The following is an 18,893-nucleotide window of genomic DNA, read 5'->3' as shown; positions in this document are numbered from 1 at the left end:
CTGCAATGTGTGGACAGAAATAAATTATTTTCATTAAATACTTGGGACTAATCAAACAGATTGTCCTCAGTGACACCGACTAACTATGTTTGCATACATGGCATTCCAAGATTTCATGTTAAAGCATCCTGATTAGAGTAATTTCCACAATTGCCAGTTGGAAAGCTAACGATATTTCCAGTAGTTTATAGGAGAGATAGGTACTCCCTAAATGAAATGTTTTTGCTGGCATGAAACTGAGTTATTCAACAGTACCCTTAGGACTCTTTTCTCAATGATGCCACATATTGCCAGCTTCAACTGATATAAGTTTAAATACCAGAGGACTTCAGTTTGGGATAGTCATGAAATTAATTCAGTGGGAACTGAGGAAAAAAGCTGCTTCAATTTTTTACAAACTGACAAAAGAGCACTCTCTCCTCCCCCTTCCCATAATGTCCTTGGCCCTCCACAAACAAAAGCTCAAAGGTGGGTGATTACTACTATATAAAAATAGCGGATTTTTTTTTTTTTTTTTTTGTAAAATTTCTTCGGAGGAGTGGGGAAAAAGATTGCGTGCAAAACATTTTACCAAACCCTTGCTAAGGGGTGCAAGCACTTATTAACAACCTCCTAGGCCAAGTACTTCCCAGTGATTATGCTTTTTACCTTGGTGAAGATCAGAAAGTAGTCAGTCTTGCAGATATAGGCCTTTGGCTGGAGACATGGAAGACTTTGATCATCTCACAGGAGCATCCTGGGTCCTGCATGGATGAGACTCGTATCCCCTGGGAGCGCAGGGGACGTGCAGCCCTGGGACAATTCTGGCTGTGCAAGAATAAGTGAAGAGGAATATTGTCCCTTTTGCAAACCCTAGAGAAGAGGGCATTTTAAGGTCTGTGTGCTAGAGTGTAGCACTCTATGTTCTGCCTCTGTCTGATAGCTTTCTTTGCAGGTCCCTATCTCTTTTTTAAAATTAGTGATAAGAACATGTAAGCGTGTAATGCTTACCACTGTATCACAGTGGATTACATGGGCAGAGGGATCCAAGTCCTGTAGGACCACATGCACAACTCTTAATATAGCACAAAACAGTGAAATCTTGTGGTACCGATTACCATGGATTTTTTTGTTTCTTTCTTTTTTTTTTTTTTTTTGGTAATAGTAGTAGCAGAAAAATATAAGATTGCAAGTTAATGGAGCATTAAAATAATTTTGCAGAGCAAAATATATTTTTTTTGCTTTCAAATTCAAAGTTATTTAGACCATCTTATTATATAAATCAATGAATCCGATCATTTGAGGTCACTGTCAGTTGTTTTATTCAGACAAATGTGCCTAATGTTTAAATCACAGTAACACTAGAGGAAGTTGACTGCACTTTGCTATCTTTCACTGTCAAAACCTGGAATGAAACACACAAAGAGAGCAGAGAAGGTTTACTTTCCACATCTGCTCTAAGGTCTTTATATTTTGTCGTTATGAGTGCTATAATTGCCTTAGAAATGTTGCAAGAATAAAAAAATCATGAGTCAAGGTCAACTTTCCTTTTTGCTGACTTGTAATGTTGTTGATATTGGTCATTCTGGGTGGCATCTATGTAGGGAGTCAGACCTGTTAAGGATTTTTACTGATTGTGCGAGTCTAATAGAAAAGGGGTTTAAAATGGAAGTACAAGGCAATACATTCAATTGGTTTCACTCTATTCTGATAGCACAAGAGTGAGGCATCCATTCGCCTTTCTCTTTCATGCAATTGGAGCTTAAGCATATGGATAGTAGGTCTGGTTGATTGTGAATCAGTTCCACTATGCACTGAATTTGATCAGAATTACAGCTCTTAGAGACTCATCAAACTGAGAAATACATAGAGATTCAGTGGGACTGTGAATTTGCTGGTGCCTGCCTGCTGAGTGGGTGTACAAAATAAGAAGGCAAAACACAACTTTCTCCATTGTGCCCAATAGTCATACCTATTCCCAATTATTGCAGTCTTTTAAATTTCAGGATCATTCCTTTGTCATTTTTTCTGTGAGTGCATATCACCTGCAAAGAGATATAGTCTTATAGTGAAAAGATTGCTTACAAAGATCGCTATGTGGAAGCTCCTAAAGCCTTCTTTGTCCCATTCAGAGATACGATGGATTTGCAGGAAACTCAGTCTTTGCTCTAAGCAATGGAGTATGGGAAAATGGATTCCTCAGAAGTATTTCCAGGGCAGTATAAACAATTATTCTTCATCTCCAAGCTTCACTTTCCTAAATTAATTGAAAAAAACACAGTCAGTAGGTCAGATGTGTAACCAATATCACTTAGCCTAGCTCCACTGACTACTACAACATTTCAATGACTTAAACTGATCGCCCACACTTCTTTTTAGAAGTCATCTAGTGAGTGTGATGTTAAAAAAAATGTGTCCCCCATTGAGTTCATCATACCAGCTGTTCTGAAGTGCCTTTATCTTTTCCTAAACACGTCAAAACACATTTCCTAAGAGGGACCCTGTTTTCTCTTTTCAGCAAGTATGCTTTATGAAATGCAAAAACATTTAATAAAATATCCTCCTTCCTCCTGAGAGCTGCAGTAATATGCATGTGATTTAATTGTAATCTGTTTGGCAAGCTAATTTACAAATAGTTCAATCCTGTGAGATGGTCAGTGAATTCAGCTCTGATAGGTTTTAGATTAATGCCATTACAGTAAGTCATGCCACTTGATATTCTGGAAGTGATATGTACTCTTAGAAACAAACTATATATGGATGTTCTGTTCTTTTTTCTTTTATTTGGGCTAATGCTTTTGTATCTCTGGATAGATATTTGGCTACATTTAGTCCATCTGTACAGGGCTGTATGAGAAGTATAAGAAGTTCCAGGAGTATCTTATGACCTTTTTTCTATTTGATAAAAAATGTGAAATTAAACACTAATAATTCAGGTCATTGTACTTAAGTGAGTAACAGTGTATTTAGGAGTGTAAGAAATACATAAGCAAAGTTGATTTTTAAAAGATCTTCAGAGACTTGGCATGTTAAAACAAATCCTTGGGGAAACAGTTGCTAGGAATATGTTATAGAAAAATGCTGATGGTGTCATTTGGCCACCTAGATTTCCCCTTTGTACAGAAATGATGCAACCGATGATGATGTAACTGTATGGTTGAATTTGGTTCTTGGGGTGATATTCATCTGACTAATTGGAGATGGCTACATCTGGACTAGGCTTCCTTTATAGTCATTGCAAAGAAAGAGATACTTCTGAACACAGTCCAATTCATTGTTAAGTATACTGGTCAAATACATAAACTAAAAAGCATCCACAAAATTTTATCATAAGTGACTGTCGTGGTTTAGCCCCAGCCAGCAGCAGTGACTCACTCACTCCTTCCCCCCCGGTGGGGTGGGGAGGAGAACAGGAAGAAAAAGGTAAAACTCATGGGAAAATAACAATAACAATACTTATAAAAAGAATATACATAGCAGGTGATATGCAATGCAATTTGCTCACTGCCCAGAAAACCGATGCCCAGCCTGTCCCGCAGCAGCGACCCCTTCTACCTGGCCAGCCCCCATTATATACTGAGCATGATGTCATATGCTATGGGACACCCCTCTGGGTACTTCGTGTCCCCTCCAGCTTCTTGTGAAAATTAACTCTATACCAGTCAAAAATCAGGACATTATCCACTCCTGATTCTATACCATCTATGTCATGCCCAGATCCTACACTTCCCAATTAATCATCTGCATTCTTCCTGTCTTTGAAATACACACACACACAGAGATATCATTCCCTTAGTCTGTGGATCATTCTTCTAAAACGTCCATTGAATTAATTTAATCCCTGTCTTTGGGCTCCTTCTGTCATAACAGTCTCTCAGGGCAGGAGAGATGGTGTGTGGTGTTGGACTGTTGCGTGCTGCATCCCGAGCTTGCAGCTGGTGTATCTGACACAGCCCATGCCAACGGTCTGAGGGTTGAAGATGTTGATTTTGAGGAGGTTGCTGGGCACCGGTTGCTGAAGCCATTTCTGGTTCCATCATCACTGCACTTCGCTTGGTTTCATCAAAGTTCATCCTTCATTAATATGGGTGATTCTTACTGTAATACCATTGATATGACATATAGCAATTGTAGTAGTGATGACATACAATGGCAGAATTATTTAGCAATTAACATACAATTTAATTTATTGGCTATTCTCACTCAAAATTAAATCCCCTTGAGGTTCACATCAGACTTCCTTAGCTTTCTGCATCACCCAAGTGCATTCAGGTCCTTGAGCAAAAACAATCCCACAGATGGGTTTGTCTTTGCCTGAAGCACAACTAACCCAGACTGTCTTCCCCAATTTATTCTTCATGTGCACTATGGGGACTTTATCTCTTCTACAGTATGTGGAAGTTTTGATTGGGCAAGGCCAGCTCAATGAGTAGACCCCCTAGTGTTAACTAACCAAGTGGCTTTTGCTAAATGTGTATCCCATTTTTTGAGGGTCTGTTGTGGTTTTACCCCAGCTGGCAGCTGAGCCCCACGCAGCCGCTCACTCACTCCCGCGGCTGGAATGGGGGAGAGAATTAGAAGAGTGAAAGTGAGAAAACTCGTGGGTTGAGATAAAGACAGTTTAATAGGTAAAGCAAAAGCCACGCACGTAAGCAAAGCAAGACAAGGAATTCATTCCCCGCTTCCCATGGGCAGGCAGGTGTTCAGCCATCTCCAGGAAAGCAGGGCTCCATCACGTGTAACGGTGACTTGGGAAGACAAACGCGATCACTCCAAACGCCACTGCCTCCCCTTCCCCAATCTCCTTATAAGCTGAGCATGACGTCATATGGTATGGAATATCCCTTTGGTCAATTGGAGTCAGCTGTCCCGGCTGTGTCCCCTCCCAACCCCTTGTGCACCCCCAGCCGTCCCACTGGCAGGTGGTCCGAGAAACAGAAAAGGCCTTGGCTCTGTGTAAGCACTGCTCAGCAACAACAAGTCTATATAACAAAAATATCTCTATGTTATGAACACTGCTTCCAACACAAATCCAAACCACAGCCCCATACTAGCTACTATGAAGAAAATTAACCCTCCCAGCTGAAACCAGGACAGGGTCCCATCACTCATTGATCTCAGTGTAGTCTTTAGTAGTCCATTGTATCATTTGATTTTGCTGGAGGCTGGTGCATGGTAGGGGATGTGATACGGCCACTCAATGCCATGCTCTTTGGCCCAGGTGTCTATGAAGTTGTTTCAGAAATGAGTCCTGTTATCTGACTTAATTTTTTCTGAGGTGCCATGTCACCACAAGACTTGTTTTTTCATGGCTCAGGGTAGTGTTCCGGGCAGTTGCATGAGGCACAGGATATGTTTCCAGCCATCCAGTGGTTGCTTCCACCATTGTAAGTGCATGGCACTTGCCTTGGTGGGTTTGTGGGAGCATGATATAATCAATCTGCCAAGCGGCCCCATATTTATATTTCAGCCATCATCCTCCATGCCACAGAGGCTTTAATCGCTTGGCTTGCTCCATCGCAGTGCATGTTTCTCATTCATGGATAACCTGTGCTATAGTGTCCATGGTCAAGTCCACCCCTTGATCATGAGCCCATCTATATGTTGCATCTCTTCCTTGATGGCCTGAGGTGTCATGGGCCCACTGAGCTATAAATAATTCACCCTTATGTTGCCAGTCCAAATCCACCTGAGCGACTTCGATCTTAGCAGCCTAATCCACCAGCTGGTTGTTTTGTTATTCTTCAGTGGCCCAACTCTTGGGTATGTGGACATCTACATGACATACTTTTACAACTAGGTTCTCTAGCTGGGCAGTAATATCTTGCCACAGTAGGGCAGCCCAGATGGGTCTCCCTCTGTGCTGCCAGTTGCTCTCCTTCTTCTGCTGCAACCACCCCCACAGGGCACTGGCCACCATCCATCAGTCAGTATAGAGATAGAGCATTGGCCACTTTTCTCATTCAGCAATGTCTAAAGCCAACTGGATGGCTTTCTTTTCTGTAAACTGGCTCGATTCACCTTCTCCTTCAGCAGCTTCTGCCACTTATTGAATAGGACTCCATACAGCAGCTTTCCACCTCCGATGCTTTCCTACAGTGCAACAGGCCCCATAAGTGGACATGTACAGGACATATTACTTCTAATTTTCTGCTAGCTTATTATATGGTAGGACTTCTTCAGCATGTGTCACCTCCTCCTCTGGTGACATTCCAAAATCTTTGCCTTCTGGTCAGACTGTGATCACTTCCAGAATTCCTGAGTGATTGGGGTTTCCTATTCGAGCCCGTTGTGTGATCAGTGCAACCCACTTACTCCACGTAGCATCGGTTGCATGGTGTGTAGAGGGGACACTCCCTTCGAACACCCAGCCCAGCACCGGCAGTCGGGGTGCCAGGAGAAGCTGTGCTTCAGTGCCAATCACTTCTGAAGCAGATCGAACCCCTTCATAGGCTGCCAATATCTCCTTTTCTGTTGGAGTGTAGTGGGCCTTGGATCCTCTGTATCCCCAACTCCAAAACCCCAGGGGCCAGCCTCGAGTCTCCCCTGGTGCATTCTGCCAGAGACTCCAGGTAGGGCCATTCTCCCTGGCTGCAGTGCAGAACACATTTTTCACATCTTGTCCTGCCTGGACTGGCCCAAGGGTACCTGCATGAACAATTTCTTGTTTAATTTGTTCAAAGGGTTGTCTGCTCAGGGCCCCATTTGAAATCCTTCTTCTGAGTCAGCTGATAGGGCTTACAATGAGACTGTAATTTGGGATGTGCGTTCTCCAGAAACCCACAACACCTAAGAAAGCTGGTGTTTCTTTTTTGCTAGTTGGTGGAGACATAGCAGCTAATTTGTTGATTACATCCACTGGGATCTGATGACACACATCTTGCTATTTTATTCCTAAAAACTGGATCTGCTGTGCAGATACCTTCGCCTTACTTTGTTTTATTACAAAACTGGCTTTCAGAAGAATTTTAACTATTTTCTTCCCATTCTCAGAGACTTCTACTGTGTTGCCCCATATGATGATGTCATCAATGTATTGCAGGTGTTCGGGAGCTTCACCCTGTTCCAATGCACTCTGGATCAGTCCATGGCAAATGGTGAGGCTGTGTTTCCACCCCTGAGGCAGTTGATTCCAGGTGTACTGGACACTCCTCCAAGGTGTCCAAGACACAGGCAAACTGGCCTGCACTCTGCCACCAAAGGGATTGAGAAAAACGCATTCACAATATCAGTTGTGGCGTACCACTTGGCTGCCTTTGACTCCAATTTGTATTGAAGTTCTAGCATGTCCAGCATGGACATGTGTTGATAACACATCCCTGTGTTATCAACATGGTTTTCAGCTTGGATCCATAGCCCCATACTAGCTGCTATGAAGAAAATTAACTCTATCCCAGCCAAAACCAGCACACTCTCCAGCCTTGGAGCAGATCTCTCGGTGGCATTCTTAAAGCAATCTTTTGTAACCCTGAACAATACCTGAAACACATTCAGGACACATACCAATAAAAGCATGCTGGCTTGAACATCTCAAGGATATTCAAAATTCTCAAAAGCTGTTGTAACTAGCCTGAAGAAAAAAGGGGAGGTGAAAGAGCAGGAGAAAGTATATCCCTCCCCCCACCCCCATCTTCCCCATAGATTTGGTGAGATTATTAATAAATTCTAAGAGATGTCATCCAAGGTACAGGCGTGACAGCAATGCCACATACAAATACCAGCTTAAGCTCATGACCAGTGATGTTATCATATCATAAATTGATATTACACAGTACAACAAAATGAGAGTCCTGATCCCTCTCCCACAGGTGATAAACAGCAGGGAATACGTAGAGCAGGTAAGGGTTTATGTACCACAGCCATGTGAACAAACAAAACACCATTGTGACCAAACAAAACACCATTAGTTAAGTAGTCTGTGACTACTTAACTAATATAATAAATGCATATAACAAATTTGTTTTAACATGCTCCGGTCAGATCTGTTGTTATTTCAACCCTTCGAGCCCCACGCTGGGCACCAAAACGGACTGTCATGTTTAACCCCAGCCGGCAGCTGAGCACCACGCGGCTGCTCACTCACTCCTCCCCCCCCAGAGGGATGGGGAGGAGAATAGGAAGAAAAAGGTAAAACTCGTGGGTTGGTATAAGGACAGTTTACTAGGACAGCAAATGAAGAAGAAAGTAACAACAATGCTTATAGCAGAATGTACAAAGCGAGTGATACACAACGCAATTTTCTCACTGCCCTGAAATGCAATGCCCAGCCTGTCCTTGAGCAGCAACCCCTCCTCCCCAGCCAGCCCCTTCATATACTGAGCATGGGTCATATGGTATGGAATACCCCTTTGGCCAGTTTGGGTCAGCTGTCCTGGCTGTGTCCCCTCCCAGCTTCTTGTGAAAATTAACTCTATCTCAGCTGAAAACCAGGACAGTGATCTGTTGTGGACAAGACTTCATTTCTGGTCTATTCTCGATATGTACTGAAGTACATGTTCTGTCTGAAAAACTCACCCCAAATATTACTAAAATATTCTGGAGGATTGACCTGGATAAGTCTGATCTATTTTTGATGCTGTCTCTGCTCTGAGCAGGGGATTGGACCAAATTACCTTGTAAGGTCCCTTTCAAGCTAATTTTTTCTATGGTTCTAATAAGATTTACAAGAATCTGGAAATTCAAAATGAAATTTAAAAATGCAATTCAAACTACTCCTCTCAGCTGATCTCTTTACAATGTCATCTTTCAAACTAAAGCATTTTAAAATTTGTAGGCTAAGAATTTACAAGCAGCTGGTAGGCTTGATTGACCAGGTTGTGGATAGCAAACACTGTTGCAAGGAAAACCCTGTTGACACTGGGTTATTCAAGTTCTATATCCATCCTACCATGGTAATTATAATGGGCCTGCATCTGAACTTTTCCAGGGGGCAAAATTCCTCTTGAAAGAATCAAGTGCTGCTGACCTTTATCCTTTAAGAGATTATATTGTCAAAATAATCTCATGCTCCTGGAAACAGCCTGAACTGAGCCTATAAAGAGTTTCAAAGTACAGGATTAATTCAACCTTAGAGATTTTAGCTGCTTGCTTACTCACACTAGAGCGGCACACAAGCTAGGAGATTAGAAACTGTGTTTCTTTGCCTCTGTTAACGTGACTGGGTAGGACGAGGGATCTGGAAACGTAAATAGAAGGATTACTGCTAGCAAGGCATGCGGTTCAAGTCAATCCTGCTGGTGTGCATCCACCTGGGTTCCCAAAATATACCAGCGGAGGACAGAGCAGATATTACTTGTGACCTTTGGTCACCCTGCAGGTCTTCTTGAGGCTAAACTGAAGGCAATACAACTCTTCTCTACCTTCACAGTCTTTCAAAATTTCTCAACTATAAGGCAACAGGTAAAATAAGATAATGAAAGCAACAGGGTGCCATTTCTGCCTGAATGATTGGAGGCTTTTTCTAAGATATGGCTGCTGGAATCTAGAGTCTGTATGAAACACATCTCCCCAAAGAAAAACAAATCCAAACCCCTGAATATTAACAAATAAGCTAATCGCAGTATCTGCAAATCCTCCCTTAGTGCCTTCATTGACATGATTAATATTTGTCTCTTGAGATATGAGAAAAAAATAAAATCAACTTGGATCACCAGACTCAGAGCCCTAAATCCTCTTGGTGATGTTCCACATGATGTCCTATGGATGTTACTGAAAGGTTTCTGAATGACTTCTTCTGTAAATTCTTTAATCCAAGTAGTACTAAAACTGCAGTACTTCTAAAACAACTTTAGGTGGGGAATTTTGCCAGTAGAAAGAATTTTGCTGAATTTAGGTACAAAAGATTTTGATGGCTGAGTCTGAGTTACTCACCCTAAGCTCCTTTCATTGAATCTGAGATTCAATTTTAGGATGGCATGAACAGCTTGAATCAGTGGCCTACATATAAGCACTTAGTGCCCCTTGAGATGCACAAGGGTCTCCTGCCAGGGCACAGGTCTACTAGTCATTTGAGAGATTCCCATCACTTTGTAGGTGTCCCAGATATCTTTGGAGGGTTCAGGTGGCACTGGATTCTTATTTGTGGACAGTGAAAACAAACCCTATACTTCATGCCTGACAGGAAAAGAGCCAGGAATTAATAGGTCAAGTATTGGAGTGCATCAATCAGGTGTCTAAATTGGAGATAAAAATACTCCACACTGTCTTCTAGGAGACTGGCTTAAGTAAGACCCTGATGTGAAAACTAAGCCTACTGAGTCAGGATTTGTTTTAATTGATAGTGTCTTGGCTATATCCTTTTAAAAATCTAAATGCTATTGATTCAAGTGGATTTAATTTATCACTGGTGCAACATAATTCTTTTCAAATGATCCCCTGCTGCTCCCTCAGGAGCCTGACAAGCCAGCTGACAGAAAATCTTTTAGTTGAGAAAGAGAATATTTAGTATTGCCTAAAGAGTCAGCTCAGGTATTTATTTTAATCCATGTTTTTAATGCTAAGAGTGACTGATAAAGGGGGTTGGAAGCAATGTTAAGGTTGCTGAATCTGGGGTGAATATGAGAGAAAGCGTTTGCTTCGTGACTTATCTCTGAAGGTCTCGTGTGCTGAGGGGAGGAGGTAGGAAAGTTGAATTGTTGGTAATCGAACGTAGATAATTTCTTTTCAGTTCTTTAATTCAATGGTATTTGATTCCCCCTCCTCTCCTATTTGCTGTAACTATTGTAGCTCAGCCAGTATCAAAGAGCTGCAAAATCAATGCAAGGTGCAATGTCTGTGAAAGGTCAGAAGTCAAAAAGAGTTCAGTCTAATAATATTTTAAAGTCTTATGGAAAAGATATTTCATAAAATATTTAAAAATCAATTGAGCTTCCATAAAACTTTAGTTTAGTATCAATACTGAACAGAGATAACTTAGCAAGGGACGAGATGTGAGTGGGGCATTCAGACTTTTACTGCAGTTTTCCTCATCGTGAACAGTTTTTCTTGCCCTGAATTGACTGGGGAAGAACACTGTCTTGGAAAGCAAGAGAGATCACAACTCGACTCATGATAGAAATGTCTCAAATTTATTAATTGTATGCATGCTGCAGTATTTTAAAATGCTGCAGTCGGCATGAGAAGACTTCCTGCTGCCTCACCTTCTTTCAGTTCTAATGAAGTACATCAGACCAAGAACAGAAATTTGCACACTTCTTAATCCACTAGTTATGTTTGGCTTTATAAAGTCATCTCATATTGCTCAAAACTAATATATTTGGTTACTTCTCAAATGCGGTTCTGATTGATTGTTAAAAAACCTAATGACTAGAGGATCAGAAAACTTTGCTTAATTTCCAAGTTAAGAACCCCAATGGCCATTGCCCACACAGTTTTGTAGCCTTTATATCATGGCAGTGATTTTCACAAACCACCCATACCTCTACAGTTTGGATTTTATTCCTTTAATTATTTGTCTGTTAATAGAACATTCAAGTCAGCTGATGTTCATTCCATTGGTTTAATTTTTTAGTGCTTCATTTATATTTTCTTGGGCTTCGACAAAAATAAATATTTTTCCTGTGCTATCTAAGCAGTGTAAGATTCATTGCGTGAAGAGTCCTTCTGTCACTTTTTGTCCTTTGGGAGTGGATTATTCTTAGAAAACTTGATTTCATCAGGAATTTTACACATGGAGACTTATAGAAACAGTACTTTAAAATGTCTGGGAATACAAATGGGCACACAACTTCTTTAACTGAGCATCTGTTATAATGGACACTCAGTCATAATGGGATTGCTGCAGATCATAACATGATCTTTCCAAATCTTTCCGTAAAATCCACCTGCTGTGGTTTTATCCAGGCTTTAAGTTCCTTGCAGCTTGCTTGGCATGCTTTAAGCCGGCCAGAAGTCATGGTTTTGGTCTGCAAATATGATCTGCAAAAATCTTGTTTGACTCTCTAGATAGATACCTGGAAAATAGTAAATGTTCATTTTTTGTAAATTAAAGTCCACAAACAGAACAGAATTTGCACTATCAGGGCTGAACATCACAGTGCCTGTCTTTCATCTTAGTTTATTCAAGGACCACAGACTACATAATTTTGGCTAAAAGTAGTGCAAATGGGTCTAGTGCAAGAGGCAAATTCTGTGCATACCCAACAACTGACAGGGGTAACTTCAGCAGAAAACTCGGTAGTGTTGGCTGTTATCACTGGAAAATGCAAATGACAGTTGGCCTGGAAATTATTTGTCTCAGCTGGGATTTTCCAGTGGAATTCCCTTCTCTGCTTTCATGGATTCAATCCCACATCACCTTACCAAGCTGTGGGAGGAACAGCTGGAAATGTCTAAGTGCCCAGTACCTCTTCAGGAGTGTACTATACTAAACAGACTTCCTTTGACCAATGCCTGTGCAGTGGTAATTTGTCTGGATTCGACCTGAATAAAAAAAAAAAAAGGATATAATCCATCACTATGTCTGAAACATAATGGCACTTACTCTGTGAGTCCAAGCCCAGCTTGTGTGAGGAGCCCAACCCAAACACCCAGATCAGTCAGGAAGGTCTACATTTTCTTGGGCAGGCACTCTATGAGGTATCATGGGCGTGACATCAATTACATCATGCACACCACCACTTTTCCAGGCTGGTACAGATACAGCTCATGATGCTGTGGGAATGTTCCCAGGATATGTTGTTCAGGGTGAGTCAGGATGCCAGAGTCCAAACCTAACTCAAGACCAGACCTTGCCTTATTATTGTTACCAGCAATTGTTGTCACGTTTGTGTTTTCTTATCGTATTGATTAACAATTACAGTCACTTGCTTATTACTATTTCCTAAAATTCAGTGACTTACTGATAATATATTTAAAATTTGTTTTCTCTTAAATACTCAAAGGCGATAAAGGACAATTAGGAAGTCCTAATAGTCTAACTATTCCTCTGTGGTTTCCTTTAGCTACTTTTTTAGTGTGCTCTTTATCATATAGTAATGTCCACAAATCAATATGTATACAGTATTTCAGATAACGTAGAGTAGGCAATCAAACAGTAGTAAATGTGATTGAAATAGGCTATAAAATGGGGAATTAGCTAATGGTTTAATTTAATTTATGCCTGGAGTTGTCATTAAAGGAGAGAACATTTCAACCATTAGTGAATGAGCAAATATTTACTATATTTTAATGGGGAAACTGATGGTACCTTACTCATTGATGCTTCACTTCCTGAATGATACTGCTATTTCTTTATCTTTTTAAAGTTTTCCAAGTTCTGGAACCCTGATGGTAGAATTAGGTAGAATTAGATTCCATTTGAGAGATTTAAATTGTAAAAACACATCAAGGACCAGATTCCCGTGCCCTTCTCTGTTACTTTCCTGGAGGTGTTTGGAAGAATATCCCTGAAAAGATGGGATACTGTAATCAAAAGCAGAAATTATGGAACGAGTGGAAAATTTGCCTTGGGAGGGGTGATTGCTGTGTTTAGTCTGCAGGTGGAGGAAACACAGCTGCTTTCCAGGAAGTCACGCCAGTGAGAAGGCTGCTGTTTCATGCATCCTGCCTCCATAACACTGAGCCACGTAAGAGCAGCCTGCAACGTTCTGCCACGCTGTGAAACTGATTTTCACACTTTTAATTAGCTCCAGATATCAACCCTTTCAAACTATGGAAGAAACATGATGTCATTTTCTGCAGACAATAATTCTGTTTCAAATAGCCCTACTTTTAGCTAAAATGCTTGAAATCTGTCTGTTGTTATGTGGAGTTGTATAACTGGAATATCTGCCTATGTTTGTGATCATTACCCGGGAGTAGAAAGCAAATACAAGTCCTTTTGCAAGCATGTAGCATAAACAAGGACATCATAAAGATGGTTGACTCTCCTCACAGATAAATCCCAGACACACTTGTCTTGAGCTCCTTTGCATAATCAGCTAAGATATTAACTTAGATAATAGCACCATCTATTGAGGATTTACAATAATATTTACAGTAGATTTTAAAATACCATTTGCTAACTCAATTTTGTAGGCACTACAAATCTAAGTATGTATTAAGATCATAAGTTTAGCATTGTATCTGACATCTGCTTTTAATTTATTAATGACAATTAATTAAGAGTATCTGCCTGTTAGTAATAAGTTTCCCATATTAGTCAGCAGAAACTCTTCTTTAAGGAGCTCTCTTTTTATTTCTCTCTGTGGAGAAAATATTTTTCCACTTCTCACACATTGGTTGGACAAACAGGGCAGTCCATGAAGTTATTCTGCTCTCCTTTTGTAACATATGCATCACAATTCTAGCAGCACTCTATTTTTATAAATGCATAATCTCTAGTTGTGGCAGTCTTACTCTAGCCACAGCCAACATGTGTTCCCTTTGGTTTTAAATGGTTCCTAATGTTTGTGTTAAAATTATCACAGAGTTATAGTCAGGAATTTCAAAAGCATGGAGCGCTATTAGTGACGCTGGCATTCAATATTCATATTTAAAAATTATTTGTAAGAAAGCACCAGAATAACCTGTATGTGAGAAAGATTGCTATTGCTGAGGTAAAGTGGAGGGTTAAGAAGATGTTGGTAAAATCTTGTCCCTTAGGCTTTCTCTGGTGATTTCTGAGAAGTTATTTTAGCTTCTTATCTTTAAAATGGAGCTGGGGAGCTGGGAAGAGTTCTCACAGTGCTTGCGTTTCTATCCTGTCTAGACTGTTCAGGGCAGGGATATTTCTGCCCCTGAATTTGTTGGGCCTTTCGGCACAAAATTAACAGATGTGGTACATGGTTTGTGTGAGATTCTTTCTTCCAAATAAGGTTTGGGTTTGTTTTTATAAAGCATATTTACCTGTGCTGACTGTCTTTATTGAACAGCAAAGTAAGTCTAAAATATAATTTTGCTTTCAGCATTAATTTTTAAGAAACTCCAGTCTTCTCCACCACACACAGCATCCTTCCCTGCACGCTCCTATTTATCTCATGAGCCAGCTCAGTTTTGGGGTGACATCAGGAGCAAGAGAGCATTCCAGGAGCTGCTTTTTAAGCAGCCTATTAAACTGGATGGAGGCTTGAACCTGTTTCCCCGCTGAGCATAAAGCTCACTCTTTCTGGATATTACTAATCTCACAGGCCAAGAAAACTATCCTGAGACTCATTAAGATATTTATGAGGAGCAACATTGTTAAACTGAATGTGACTGCAATCAGCAGCAACTTCCAAAAGTTTATCCCATCCATAACAGGGTCTCCTGACCTTGTCTTAATACATGTGTGAAATGCACTGTGATATAGCTAATCAGTGGAGGGGTTTTATTTTTATAGAAGGACATTAATCAACATTTGCAGACAGTCTGATCTGTATAGGTCTTCCAAATGCTGCTTCTATGGCATTGCTTTTGTTAGAGCAATAAAAGCAGTAAGTACAATTTCTGCGTGCTTGTCCCCTTGTTTCTGCAAGGCAGGCACATCTGAAATTTATTCTGGGCTAGGAGAAACCTGTTGTCAGACATTCTTGTAAAGTATTTGCAGTATGCCATGGTTGTTCGGTCTATCTTTTTGGACACTAAAGTTCACCAAATATAAAAAAGGAAAGCACACTGCAAGAAAAAATTGCTACTATTTTTTTCAGATGTCTCAAACCAAATCTAAAACTGCTGGAAAAATGCTTACTAGGAAGTTGTCAGTAGAAAAGTTAGTTGTTCACTGTTTTGTGCTACTTCTTGCCTATTTCACATTCCTTTTGCCCAATTTCCCCTCTCTCCTACTGAACTATCTCATCACTTGAGAAAGCGAGAGCTACTTCACATTGCACATGAGTACAACTGTCAGGCAGTTCAGAGAGGCTTCCCTAGTTATACTTGCGATGTAATACGCAGTATATGTGAGCCCGGGTGTTTATGTGTTTCTAGGTGTGAAAGGCTGACAATGAGACCCTTTGTTGTTGAGCTAACAAAGCTGAAACTCCCAGCCACAGACCAAAAGAAACAACGTTGTTTTGACATTGCAGCAGTACATGTTTGAGGCCTTTTATAGACGTTCATAAACCTTTATCTCCCTTCAGAATCCCACATCCTAACAACACATAAAGGCAGTCCCACATACCTGGATCAGTACTAAAGTTTCACTAGGTTCAATATCTGTACATGGCAAAGCACTTAAAATACAGAGCTGATGGATAAGCCTGGAGAGAAACTCATCTTTTGGTCGCTTCCAAGACATGCTACTTATGGCTTTGATTTCAGCATCCGTCCCTGCTCAGCGCAGCACGTAAGGACATCCTTGCGGCTTCATATGTACTTAAGCGCAGGTCTGAGCAGAATGAACCGAAGGGTGTGATTCAGAGACTGGTTGAATCTAGGCCTAATTGAATCTAGGTGTAAACAAGAAATGAGTTTAGTGTATTGCCTAACAAGGTAGGTTATCCATTGACTTGCTCTAAAGAAATTTTGTTGTCTCCACCTCAGATTATGAATTTCATGCATGGCTTTTGTTCTATTTTAAGTAACTTAAAAGAAATTACTTGGATTTTTAGCTGGGCTGTGCTCCTAAAATGGAGCATTATTAAAGGCTTAATCTAGCAGAACTATGAGATTGCCCATTTTATATTATCAATTAGTAACATCCTTGAGGAAGTGTAATTGTCTCTGGAGGATGTATGTACACATCTGCATGTGGTGTGTGGAAGGAGAGTGTCATGGTTGGGAGATTTCTTTGGAGCTCAGCACATCTGTGTCCTGACCTTTGCTTTACTAAGGACTTTCTCAATGACTTTGGGCAAACTGCCTCCCTGTACCTCAGTTTACCTGAAAAACCTAAGGTGTATGAAGATAGTGAAGATGTATTGGTTATGGAAGGTTTCTTGTAATATGAGAATCAGGAGTACAAATAAAACGTGGCAGATTTAAAATTATGCAAAAGGAAGCAATCAGTTAAGCTGTATAAACCATTGTCACAAGATGTTATGAAGGCCAAACCTCTCATGAGCTCCAGAAGTGACTGGATAGATTTATGGTTCATTAAAGTCTATCAAGCTCAGATTTGTTTGTATGGCTTAAGACTTAGTATATTCTCTCACAACAGATTAACAGACGCTGGGTAACAAGAACAAGAAAGTGATCACTCGATGTTTCCTTCCTCCTTATTTTCTTTTGCTGCTTCTGACCACAATCAAATTCACTCTGGTCTGACCTACAGTGCCTGTCCTTGTGCCCCTATGCTATTTTTTTTTAAGAATAAAATTTCAGGGACAGGAAATCAGTTTTCTTCCTCCCAGTTTTTTTCTATCCCTCCCTGTTCTGCCTCCAGTCTGCTAGAACTTATACCTGCCTGACTTGACATACTGTGAGCCAGAACTATTAAATTAAATGGGCTCCTTATTGTGCGTAGTTATCACACACATATGCTGTGGTTGGCCTGAGGCTCTAGCTGGGAAGCCAGGCTGCAGTTCTTCAAAAAAGACTGTCTTTTGATGTTTTTATTCTCACACGCCCTCAGAATAGTGGAGCCTTGAGTTTGACTGGGACCTCTTGATGCTACTTTGGAATCAATAATCAATGTTAATAATAAACAATAGTAATCGGATAATTAACTTAGAGAAAATAGAATCATAGGGACACCCTACACTAGACCAGGTTGCTCAAAGACCCATCCAACCTGGCCTTGAACACTTCCAGGGATGGGGCATCCACAACCTCTCTGGGCAACCTGTTCCAGTGCCTCACCACCCTCACAGTGAAAATTTTTTTCCTAACATCTAATCTAAATCTACCCTCCTTTACCTTAAACCCATTACCCCTTGTCCTGTCACTACATGCCCTTGCAAACTGTCCCTCTCCAGCTTTCTTGCAGGCCCCTTCAGGTACTGGAAGGCTGCAATTAGGTCTCCCTGGAGCCTTCTCTTCTCCAAGCTGAACAACCCCAACTCTCTCAGCCTGTCTTCATAGGAAAGGTCCTCCAGCCCTCTGATCAGCTTCGTGGCCCTCCTCTGGACTCACTCCAACAGCTCCATGTCTCTCCTGTACTGGGGCCCCCAGAGCTGGACGCAGTACTCCAGGTGGGGTCTCACAAGAGCAGAGTAGAGGGGCAGGATCACCTCCCTCGACCTGCTGGTCACACTTCTTTTGATGCAGCCCAGGACACGGTTGGCTTTCTGGGCTGCAAGCATGCATTTCTGACTCATGTTGAGCTTCTCATCCATCAACACCCCCAAAGTCGTTCTCCTCAGGGCTGCTCTCAATCCATTCTCCACCCAGCCTGTAGCTGTGCTTGGGATTGCCCTGATCCATGTGCAGGACCTTGCGTTTGGCCTTGTTGAACTTCATGCTCTTCGCATGTGCCAACCTCTCCAGCCTCTCAAGGTCCCTCTGGATGGCATCCCTTCCCTCCAGCATGTTGATCACACCACACAGCTTGGTGTTGTAGGTAAACTTGCTGAGGGTGCACTCGATCCCGCCATCCATGTCACCAAGAAAGGTGGTAAATGGTGCCAGTCCCAATACTGATCCCTGAGGAACACCACTTGTCACTGGTCTCCACTTGGACATTGAGCCGTTGATCACGGCTCTTTGAGTGCAACCATCCAGCCAATTCCTTATCCACCAAGTGGTCTATCTATCATAGAATCATAGAATCTTTAAGGTTGGAACAGACCTCTAATCCATCTCTCTCCATTTTAGAGACAAGGACTGGGTAATAGAAACATTTTATCTATTATTTAATTTTTTTTTTAAAGAAAGTTTGGTATCTATATTAGCTTTTCTGATCCTTATTTGTTAGAGAAAGATTTATTGTCTTTCACTACAAAAGTGAACTACATTAGAGTGTAGAATTGAATGGGAGCTGCTAGGCACAGTTTACTGCTATTTCAAACAAACGTTTTCCTATCTTTTATAAACTGATTAAGATAGGCTGCTTCCACCCACTATTGCTCCTTGAAGGA

The 18,893-nt window shown here is 41.1% G+C and overlaps 1 long non-coding RNA gene across 1 annotated transcript in view; it reads right to left on the bottom strand.

Moving 5' to 3' along the window:
• Positions 1-18,050, bottom strand: part of LOC142599932 (uncharacterized) — a 146,296-nt gene extending 128,246 nt beyond the window's left edge. The window contains exon 1 of the long non-coding RNA XR_012833429.1: positions 17,977-18,050. This is a non-coding gene — a long non-coding RNA (uncharacterized LOC142599932). The remainder of the gene's footprint in view (positions 1-17,976) is intronic.
• Between the last annotated feature and the right edge of the window lie 843 nt (positions 18,051-18,893).

This window comes from Balearica regulorum, chromosome 1, assembly GCF_011004875.1.
Source record: "Balearica regulorum gibbericeps isolate bBalReg1 chromosome 1, bBalReg1.pri, whole genome shotgun sequence".
Taxonomy (NCBI): Eukaryota; Metazoa; Chordata; class Aves; order Gruiformes; family Gruidae; genus Balearica; species Balearica regulorum.
Note: the sequence above shows the minus strand (reverse complement) of the source record. Positions and strands in the feature narration are given on the sequence as shown.